The 12,047-nt window shown below is 34.6% G+C and overlaps 1 long non-coding RNA gene across 1 annotated transcript in view; it reads left to right on the plus strand.

Moving 5' to 3' along the window:
* Positions 1-11,739, plus strand: part of LOC138985951 (uncharacterized) — a 128,598-nt gene extending 116,859 nt beyond the window's left edge. Inside the window, exons 2-3 of the long non-coding RNA XR_011462880.1 lie at positions 9,563-9,611; positions 9,757-11,739. This is a non-coding gene — a long non-coding RNA (uncharacterized lncRNA). The remainder of the gene's footprint in view (positions 1-9,562; positions 9,612-9,756) is intronic.
* Positions 11,740-12,047: the final 308 nt, after the last annotated feature.

A 12,047-nucleotide genomic window follows, 5' to 3' on the forward strand; every position in this document is an offset into this window, starting at 1 on the left:
GCATTTGGGGTAATTTATTAAGCACTAATAGATACCTGATTCAGTGCTAAATAAATATGTGAGTGAGGACTAAATGAACAAAAGGTCTTGAAGTTTTGTGATTCATATGTTAGCAATCCATTGCAGTTAACTTGTCTCAACTTCTGTGACATTATTTGCTTGTATCAGAATGAAGTTTGCTATTGATAACATAGCTTGGAGTTGTATGATTTGTGGGAATTAATTTTTTATCTTTTAAAAATTTAACCAATTTAAGTACTTCATTCGGAATAAGATTTCAAATTAGCCCCTTAAAAATTCTCAAATACTTAGTAATTACCAAGATCACTATTAGTCCCAAACACCTGAAAATATTGGCACATTACCAATAATAACTAGAAAACACACAATGTTATTATATATGAATTATATAGACCAAATCATTAAACACGAACTGATCATAAAATGCAAAATTTTAGTCACAATTAGGCATTCAAAGTCTTATGATTTGACAATTTGTTATAAAACATCTACATGTCTTACTTTCATGGAAATAAAATTTCCTTATGATAGTTTCAGAATTTATTTACTCTAACATCTGAAGTGACTAGATATACCAGTCTTTCTTGTAAAGTAATCAGTTCAGTTCAGTTCCCTCGCTCAGTCGTCTCCAGCTCTTTGTGACCCCATGGACTGCAGCACACCAGGCCTCCCTGTCCATCGCCAACTCCCGGAATTTACTCAAACTCATGGTCCGTCGAGTCGGTGATGCCATCCTACCATCTCATCCTCTGTCGTCCCCTTCTCCTCCTACCTTCAATCTTTCCTGGCATCAGGGTCTTTTCCAGTGAGTCAGTTCTTCCCATCAGGTGGCAAAAATATTGGACTTTCAGCTTCAGCATCAGTCCTTCCAATGAATATTCAGGACTGATTTCCTTTAGGATGCACTGGTTGGATCTCCTTGCTGTCCAAGGGACTCTCAAGAGTCTTCTCCAACACCACAGCTCAAAAGCATCTATTCTTTGGTGTTCAGCTTTCTTTAAGAGTCCAACCCTCGCATCCATACATGACTACTGGAAAAACCATACTTTGACTAGACGGACCTTTGTTGGCAAAGTAATGTCTCTGGTTTTTAATTAGCTGTCTAGGTTGGTCATAACTTGTCTTCCAAGGAGTAAGTGTCTTTTAATTGCATGGCTGCGGTCACCATCTGCAGTGATTTTGGAGCCCCCCCAAAATAAACTCTGCCACTGTTTCCACTGTTTCCCCATCTATTTGCCATGAAGTGATGGGACTAGATGCCATGATCTTAGTTTTCTGAATGTTAAGTTTTTCCTGTGGTCATGTATGGATGTGAGAGTTGAACTATGAAGAAAGCTGAGCACTGAAGAACTGATGTTTTGAACTGTGGTGTTGGAGAAGACTTGAGAGTCCCTTGGACTGCAAGGAGATCCAACCAGTCCATCCTAAAGGAGATCAGTCCTGGGTGTTCATTGGAAGGACTGATTTTGAAGCTGAAACTCCAATACTTTGGCCACCTGATGGGAACAGCTGACTCACTGGAAAAGACCCTTATGCTGGGAAAGATTAAGGTCAGGAGGAGAAGGGGACAACAGAAGATGAGATGCTTGGATGGCATCACCAACTTGATGGACATGGGTCTGGGTGGACTCTGGGATTTGGTGATGGACAGGGAGGCCTGGCATGCTGCGATTCATGGGGTTGTAAAGTGTCGGACACGACTGAGTGACTGAACTGAATTGAAGTGATTATAGCCCTCTGTTGATCAGAGCTGGAGTGCCGGCTGCCTCAGGAAGGAAGTCTGTGCTTAGATAAGGTGGGTCCCTTCAGCAAAGGCAATTCAGGGAGGGGCCTGATAGCTGACAGCTGTTGTCTGGTAGATCCCTACCCCAGCAGCTGACGGAGTACAGTGTGGAGCCCACTATATCATCAGTAATATACTCTTATAGCTTTATTTTTTCTTTGAATAATTGCTTAACTCTCTGATATATTCAAGGTATCTGGGTATACTGAACTCTTATTCTTCCATCGTTTGTGTATAATGTTTGGTCATGATGCCAAATTAGCCCCAAGGAGTTAGATTTAAAAAGGAATACAGTCATGTTTTCTAAAGTATTCATTCTACTATCTATTGCTAATTGCTAAGTCGCTTCAGTCGTGTCCGACTCTGTGCGACCCCATAGACGGCAGCCCACCAGGCTTCCCCGTCCCTGGGATTCTCCAGGCAAGAACACTGGAGTGGGTTGCCATTTCCTTCTCCAATGCATGAAAGTGAAAAGTGAAAGTGAAGTCGCTCAGTCATGACCCTCAGCGACCCCATGGACTGCAGCCTTCCAGGCTCCTCCATCCATGGGATTTTCCAGGCAAGAGTACTGGAGTGGGGTGCCATTGCCTTCTCCGCCTACTATCTATACTTTTTAAATAACATCAAAAATTTGTAAAGAAAAAGCAGTGCTCATGTCGCTAGTTGAAGTTTCATTGTGTATTTGGTAACCGTTTCAAAGGTATGTTTCGTAAGCGTTTAAATCAGTACTTTCATTCAATATACTCCAAAGACAGCACAGCTCATACATCATGGTGTACAGTTGGTAGAAGCTATAAAAACTGAGTGGTGCCGAGACTTTTGATTTCTTGTTCACTTTTGAATTGTACAGAAAATGAAGAAATAATTTCCTATAGGGTTTTTTCTTTCATTGTTTTTTTTTTTTAGGATTTTTTGTTACAAGTTCTTATGTTTTCCACATACATTTGTGGCACTTTGTATCTCTGGAAACATAGATTGTTTTGTTTAGATTTGGTTATAAAAATCATCTACTATTATGTGTGTATGATCATGCTGTTCTGCTGCACAAAATCCCCCAAGTGTTCACAGAATGAAATATTTATCTTTTGGAGAAACCACAGCTCTGCCAGTAATTTTTGTCTGTTTTATACTGTTGATGACATATGTTGAGAATGATATATAGAAATACTTGTAGTTTTTGACCTTATTCTAAGACAGTTGCAAAACAAAATGAATATACTTAATACTATGAACTGCATACTTAAAAATGGGTGAGATGGTAAAATATAGGTTATATGTATAACAACAACAAAACGGAATCAGACTTAGCAGCAGCGCACAGTATGATTTTTACCTTTCTTGTTCTGTAGCATTAATAGATATTTTAAAATTCTACTTTAAATGTTAGCATAAATTTAAACATGCGTTTCTATGTGTTTAGCTGCATCGGGTCTCAGCTGTGGCACGCGGGCTTGGCTGCTCCACGCCATGTGAGATCGTAGTTCCCCAACCAGAGATTAAACCTGCGTCCCCTGCACCGACGGGCAGATTCTTAACCGTAGACCACTTGGACTCTTCATTTTACCAAGAATATATGATAAATACTGCTGCCAAAACTTGTCTTTTTTTAATCCCCCCCAAATTTAGCACATAGAATTCTTAGAAGTACATTTATTTAATATGTTTTCTGCTTTTTTTATCTAATTCTGTCTTTCGGAAAATTAAAATTTCATGCTTGAAGTGAATAGCAGTCAACGAGAGGTCACTGTCATGTACTTCAATAAGCAGAAAGAACGCTGATTTTTAATGGGGTCTTTTTTTTTTTCTTGAACAGTTTTCCTTGAGATTCAGTTAGAAAATAAATTGGTATTTACTCCATTAATGATGTAACTGTAAGCTTTTAGCTCTAAAAATAAAAATTCTGGAAATTAATGAATAGAAATTAGCTGTAATTGTTGTAATTTCTTTTTTTTGTTTTGCTTTCCAGATATTTCCCCCGAATGTATTTAATACAGCTATTACTTTTCATTCTTCTCTTTAATATCATACCATTTTCTGTTTTCTTATTCTATACAAAATTTTCTATTTTACATCAGCAAAAATATTTTATCTTAGAATTTGAAACATTTGAACTGACTTAATATTAACAGTGATTAATTTCTAGTCTAGTGGACTTTCCATTAAGGATTACTAAATATAATTAGCATAGTTTTCTCTGTGTAGTGTTTGTCTATTGCTTTTGAAAGGTAAACATTCCCAGTGGTTACATAATGTTTCGTGACATATAAGGCACTTGTAAACTTTATTTTGGTACTACTCAATGATTCCATTCAGGTAGGTATACATATATAAATATGTATGTATATTTATGGCAGAATATATAAATAACAACCTGAAATGTAAAATATAGCTGAGGCACTGATATTAATAACAACATTGAAAATCAACAAGCAGATCCTTATTTACTGGCACAGGTTACTTGAGACTTTAGGTCTATGAGGTTTTCTTTCCCATTTTTATTGTGATAAAATACACATAAAATTTGCCATCCTAGCCACTTTGAAGCGGACATGTCAGTGGTGTGACATATGCCCATAAAGCTGCACCGCCACCACCACCATCTGTCTCCAGACCTCTCTTCATCTCGAGAAATGATGTAAACCTGAGACCCTATGGCCACTAAAACGTAGCTCCCCACTCTCCCTCCCTCCAGCACCAGGCAGCTACCATCTTACTTCCCTCTGTGATTTCAACGAAGTGTTTTAATTGCTAAGCTTGTTCCTACTTTGTAACTTTTCGTGTTTCCAATATGAAGTTTTCCAGAAACTGTAACTTTTTAGAGTTAAGCACTCTATCTCTATCAACTAGAAAACTGGAAAAATATACTGATTTGGCTAAAAGAAGTTTCCTGCCATCTGTCAGAAGTTTTCAAAATGAGGATATAAAATTGCCTGATAATAATGAGTACGTTTCAAAAGAATAAAGATATTCCTGATATCAAAGATGTCCAGGTGGACAAAGATGTCCAGTGGCACCATGTTCAGGACAGAACCTGAGCAAACACAGGTGTCACCCTTGCAAAGAAGTTAGGGAAATAAATAGTGCACACACATGCTTGAAAAGATGTCCTTGGAGAGGTATTTTGTATTTAAAAGCCTATGTGTGTAGTATAAAATCGCAAACCTTTTCTTTTGTAGCTAAGTTGAAAATACCTGAGGTGCAGGACTCACAATGATGTCAAGCTTAATGTTAAATACTTAGAAATGATCATCAGAGTCCCCCATGCTTTGGAGTGAAGCGATGTAAGCTCTTCAAAGTATGGTGTGTTGTTGTTGTCAGTCTCTAAGTCGTGTCCGACTATTTGCAACCTCATGAACTACAGCACGCCAGGCTTCCCTGTCCTTCAGAGTCTCAGAGTTTGCTCAAACTTGTGTCATTAAATCAGTGATGCCATCCAGCCATCTCATCCTCTGTCGTCCCCTTCTCCTTCTGCCTTCAATCTTTCCCAGCATCAGGGTCTTTTCCAATGAGGCAGCTCTTCGCATCAGGTGTTCAGAGTACTGGAGCTTCAGCTTCAGCATCTGTCTTTCCAATGAATATTCGGGGTTGATTTCCTTTAGATTTGATCTCCTTGCTGTCCAAGAAACTTTCAAGAGTCTTCTCCAACACCACAGTTCATAAAACCATAAATCTTTTGGTGCTCAGCCTTCTTTATGGTCCGACTCTCACAATGGTCCACAGCCGCCAGGAAGACCATGGCTCTGACTCTATGGACCTTTGTTGGCAAAGTGCTGTCTCTGCTTGTTAATACACTGTGTAGGTTTGGTCAGCTGCACGAGTGCATACACATGCGTGTTTTCATGTCTATATAGTAATATATATTTTAAAAATATTAATGTTTAAGTTCTTATTGATAATTTAAAATCCAGCTTAAGAAATACCTCAAGACTCTTACAAAGTTCTTATTTACCATGTAGAAGTTACATGCAAATACATGCAAATGTACAAAGAAATCAATGTGTTGATCTTAAGATCAGGAGAAAAAAGCGAAAGGAAATAGTGAAACAATAAATTTAAAAATATTTTTGACTTTTGAAGTTAGAACTATGATCTTGATGGCAGAGAATCCTAAGAATCCATTTATAGTTTTCCTTATATCATAAAACCCTATAAACACCAGTCTGACAGCCAACATATAATTATGTCCCTAGTACATGGTGTGTAGGAGCTCTTCCTTCACGTGTATTAAAGGTGCTGTGAGTGCGAGTTACAGTCATGCATCTTGTATTTCTTTTCCACACAATTCACACACTTGGAATTTGGGGAAACCTACAACTTACTCCTCTTTATGTCCTCTGATCTTTTCTGCCATTAACTATCCTTAGAACTTTTAAGAGTTTTTTTGAATTTTTATTTATTTATTTTTTTGACCATAACGAAAAACCTTTTATTACATTTTATTAAAAAAACAAACAAAAAAGGGTCTATTTAATGCTTTGTCAGCTTGCATCTATTTGATACTTCATAGTTTCAAGGAACACTTCTTACCTTAAATATATCTTTTACATACCACTCCCTTTCATTTTCATATATCCTGCAATTTTAAAAATAAATCTTTTATGACAATTTAGTAAGAAGTGACTGAAAATTTAATTTTTAAAAGAAAAATAAAACATCCATCAAAATTGACTGTCTCAAATTTTGATGAAAGAAAGATAAGTATGCACAGCTGTGATTTTAGCTGCCGTATATCATGTTGATATATGGCAAAACCAATACAATATTGTAAAGTTAAAAAATAAAATAAAAAATTAAAAAAAATATTTAAAACCAAAAAATAAAAAAGTGTGAAGCACTAAAGAAAGGATGTATTCTTAAAATATCCAAAGTTTTGTCATCAGTATAATTTAGAGGAACAAACTTGGTGTTCTTTGAGAATGGGTCTTCATGGGCCGTGGTCTATTTGCTCCACGTTGAGATCAGTCAATGGCAGCCTTCCTACTAAAACCAGGAGCTGTGTCTTACTTCACTCTGTAACTTTCACAGCATTGCACTTGGCACAAAGTAACACTCAAGAACTATTAATGTTTGCTGCATGAATAGAACTTTATCATTCAACCATAAAGGCAAGGAAAAAAAAAAAAAAGCTAAGACATCACAGATCAAAACGTCTCTATTAAAACAATCAGCAAATCCAAGGAATGAGAATACTTTGCTGATTTACAGAAGCATTGAGTAAAAGTTCTTATGTTGGTCTTCAAAGCATAATCAATTTATACAATCCTCTCCCTTCATGCCTTGAGAGAGAGACAGCATGTATTTTAGGAGGATGCATGTATTTTATTTATTCAGGGATACACATCCACTCATTTTCAGACTCAGAAACAAAACTCATTAAGTTTAAGCTTCATGCTAAAATCACAGCTGTGCATACTTTTCTTTTTTGAATTTTTAAAATTTCATAATAGACATTCATATTTTTTCCCATTCTTTATGATACCCTTCAAATTCTTGCCATCAAAACACAACAGTGAGATAACCAACCTTTTAGGTTTTCTTGATTATACATTTCCTATCTTTTCCTTATTTTTTAGCTGGAGTCCCTGTCTTTTTCTTGGTCATTTAGTGGAAGTCCTTGTATACTGTAGATAATGAAATGACTTGATTTTTTTTTCCAGTCTGTCAATTGACTATTATGTTTTCCTACAGTCATTGAACAGAAGTTGTAAATATTGATATAATCAAATTAATCTCTTTTTACCCTATGATTCATATTTTTAGGGTTTTAATTATGAAGTTATTTTCCTTAATTCTATTTCAGGTCACAACAACCATTCCCTACATTATCTTCTGTTAAGTTAAAACTTTTAACTTTTTTTTCAGTTTGGTCTTTAATAAATAGAGAATATGTCTGGATACAGTGTTAGCTAACTCCCCGTTCTTACTTTCTCCATGAATAAGTCTGTGTTTTCTTTTTTGTGTGTGTGTGTGTGTGTGTTTTCTACACTTTACTTTTTTTTTGGCATTTGGTTTTAGATTTCATTTTAATAATAAAGTTTTCTTATACACATAAATTTTTCCTGAAGTTCCTATTTTGCTCTGTTAGTCATTTTTTTGTTCTTGGACCAGTATTATACTGCTTTTATAATTTTGGCCTCAAAATCTTAATGTGTGGTAGGATGAGCTTACTTTCTTCTTCAGAGTTAACTAGCTGTTAGTGTGCCTATTCCTTCATTTACAGTTTAGTTTATCCAATTCTTTAAAAAAAAATCCAATAATTTTTATATGGATTATATTTCATTCATTTTATTTCATTATTTATTTGTTTATTTATTCAGTCTTATTTTTTAATGCATTTCAAAGTTTTTACAGACATCAGTATATTTTTACCAATAAGAACTTCAATGTGCATATCATTAATTAGAATTATATAAATACAAGGTTACTTATATTTTTTAAGTAAGATGTACATAGTATAGTGAAATGCAGGTTAACTTTTCTACAAGCATTGCAAATGCACAAACCTAACCTGTGCAGCCCCAGACCTGCATCAAAATGATCTTAAAAATTCTGAATACACACAAAAAGGTAATTGTGTAAGTAATGGAATTAGCTAGACTTATTGTGGTGACCATTTCACAATAAATATAAACATTGAATCAAGAATTGATGCTTTTGAACTGTGGTGTTGGAGAAGACTCTTGAGAGTCCCTTGGACTGCAAGGAGATCCAACCAGTCCATTCTGAAGGAGATCAGCCCTGGGATTTCTTTGGAAGGAATGATGCTAAAGCTGAAACTCCAGTACTTTGGCCACCTCATGCGAAGAGTTGACTCATTGGAAAAGACTGATGCTGGGAGGGATTGGGGGCAGGAGGAGAAGGGGACGACAGAGAATGAGATGGCTGGATGGCATCACTGACTGGATGGACATGAGTTTGAGTGAATTCCGGGAGTTTGTGATGGACAGGGAGGCCTGGAGTGCTGCGATTCATGGGGTTGCAAAGAGTCGGACATGACTGAGTGACTGATCTGAACTGAACTGAATATGATGTCATAAGTCAAATGTATTTCAGTTAAAAAGATGGTGGCTACCTGAGCTGTTTTCAGTTTTTACTATTATGAATAAAACTACCATGTATTCATATTATTTTAAATCGACATTATTATAATATGATGTTTTTAAATCCAATAGCATGGACTATATTCCCATTTAAGATAATTTTCTGTAGTTTGTTAGTTTTTAATTTTTTCTCCTTAGATTATTTATATAATTTTCTTATTCCAGTTATTTAATCATTTTTATTTTTATCAGGACTGATTTTTTAATTGTTATTTTTAACTTCCATTTGGTTATCTAGAAGGTAGAGAGGTTTTTCTAAGATGATCTTGTATCCATCAACTAACTAAACTCTATTATTATTTATGGTACTTTAAAGTTTTGGTTTGGATTTCTAGCTGCAGCATCACTATAGTCTCCAGACAATATTGCTATTATCTCTAATTCTTCAATTCTTAGACTGCTTAGCTTTCATTCACAGGATCACTTGCAACTTAAGCAAAAGGGATGACAATGGCCATCCTTGTCTTGTCCATCATAGGAAAATGAATTTGAAACTGGCCCATGAACTTATTAGATTTCCTCTAAATTTTTGGTTTGCTTAACAAATGTTACTAAGTAAATGAGAATTTTGAGTTTACTAATCATAAATAGGTGTTGAATTTTTCAAATTTTTTTTCTAAATATTCATAGTTTTCTCTTTTAATCTGTTAATGTGGAGAATCATACTGATGGATACTCTGAAGGTGAACCATCCTCTTACTTCCAGGGTAAGTCCTACTTGATCATTATTAATTATTTTTCATATACTTTTAAATTTATTTAATTTACATTTTATTTAGAACTTTTTAAGTTTTAAGTTTCATATTTATTGACTGAAAAATGTCTACTTCTGCTTCTTTGACTGCTCAAAAGCTTTTGACTGTGTGGATCACAACAAACTGTGGAACATTCTTAAAGAGATTGGAATACCAGACCACCTTAACTGCCTCCTGAGAAACCTGTATGCAGGTCAGGAAGCAGCAGTTAGAACTGGACATGGAACACCAGACTGGTTCCAAACAGAAAAAGGAGTACGTCAAGGCTGTATATTGTCACCCTGCTTATTTAACTTAAATGCAAAATACATCGTGAGAAATACTGGGCTGGATGAATAACAAGCTGGAATCAAGATTGCTGGGAGAAATATCAACAACCTCAGATATGCTGATGATACCAGTCTAATGACAGAAAGCGAAGAGCTAAAGAGCCTCTTGATGAAGGTAAAAGAGGAGAGTGAAAAACCTGGTTTAAAACTCAACATTCAAAAAACAAAGACCATACAATAACAAACTGTAGTTATTTCAGTTTTCTTTATTTACAAATGCTCCAGTATTGCTGATCACTTTTGCCATAAGTGTCATTAATCTTACAAAACAACCACCTTTTAATTTTGTTAGTGTTTTCTGTTGATTTAAAAAATATGATTCTGTTCTTTTCTCTTTATCTTTATTATATCTTTCAATCATATTTCTTTGTATTTCCATTGTTGCTATTTTTCTAACTTCTTGAGTTGAAGTTTTAGTTTGTGGTTTTTAACTTCTTTCATTTTCTGGGCAATGTATTTAAATCTATAAATATCTTCTCTGTGTTGCCTTAGCTATGTCAAATAAATTTGGACATGTTATGTTTTATTGCCATTTAATATCAAGCATTTCATTGTTCCCTTTTTAGTCCAAGGGTAATTTCACAATACATAATTTAGTTTCTACAAATATGTGAATTTTAAAAATCTTGCCTTTTATTATTGACTTCTGATTTTATTTTATTGTGAGAATGGTAAGTCTGTGGAATTTATTGAAATTACCTTTGTGGCCTAATATGCAGTCAATTTTTGTAAATATTTCTCATGTAATCAAAAACAATTTGTTTTCCCTGCTTTTGTTTTTTTGTTTTTTAAATTCAAAGTTCCATATATATCTAATACCTAGAATATTAATCTAATTGCTCTGATTTTTCATAGATCATTTGTCTGTATGAGTTCCAAGTCTGATATTAATGTATAAATATGCTCAAGTACAAATATTGAAAAACATATTTTCTCTCTAAATTTCTGGAAATATTCTGAAGCTATTTTGTTTTGAGAGCATAGGTTTATGGTGGCTGAAATTCTTGTTCTAGTGTGTCTTTTACTAGTGCATATTTCCTTTTAACTCTAATTCTATTTTTTGCCTTGAATTAAATGTTGCCAAATATGAAGATTTCTCTTTGAGCCTTCCTTTGGTAATATTTTTTATTTTTTTCATCCTTTTTTTATAGTCTTTCTGATCTTTTATTTTTAGTGTGACTTTTGTAAATAACGTGCTCTTAAATCTTGTTTTAACAAATTCCTGGCTGGTTTGTCTTGTTTCCAATGGCTTTTGTCTTGTTTCATTTGCATGTTACACAAGTTTTTACTGATGTTCTCATTGAGAGCGTTGGTCTAATACAAGCTACTCTGTCATATCCAGAAACAAGGAAATGCATTTTTTAATTTTAAACGCATCTCATTTGTTTCAACTATGTGAGGTGAAGGGCATTTTTGAAAGAAACAGCATACTTTTCAAAAAAGAGTCTTGGTAGCCTTTTGAAACAGGGATGACAATGCATTAGTTAATTCATTCTTTAAATGGAAATGAATACAATTTGCCATCCTTATCTTCCACGTGGTATTTAACCTCAGAATCTTACGTACCTAAGACAAATATCAGATATTGTTTTTGAAAATTTGCATTATGAAGACAACATTAAAATCTATCACATTTACCAAATTGATCCACTGTGCAGTGGCATAAATGATCTTCCTGGACACAATTATAAATGTTCATTTTGCCCATCATTCAAAGACAGGTCCAAGAATTTTGAAACTCATTTTTACAAATTGTCCATGTCTCTACTATTACAACTAAAATCAATCCCCATGTAAAATATTTAGGCAGAACTTTGGTGAATAGCTTTCTAAATTTTATCTCCCATTGATATGCCCAGGACAGTCAGCATACACCAGTTGAATAAAGTGACTTTAAACATCTTCTCATAAAAGCTTTTGTCTTTAAAAATGCGTTCAGGATGGGGAGCACGTGTACACCCATGGCGGATGCATGTTGATGTATGGCAAAACCAATACAATATTGTAAAGTAAAAAAATAAAATAAAATTAAAATAAAAATGCATTTAATCCTTTTAAA

This window comes from Bos mutus, chromosome 27, assembly GCF_027580195.1.
Source record: "Bos mutus isolate GX-2022 chromosome 27, NWIPB_WYAK_1.1, whole genome shotgun sequence".
Taxonomy (NCBI): Eukaryota; Metazoa; Chordata; class Mammalia; order Artiodactyla; family Bovidae; genus Bos; species Bos mutus.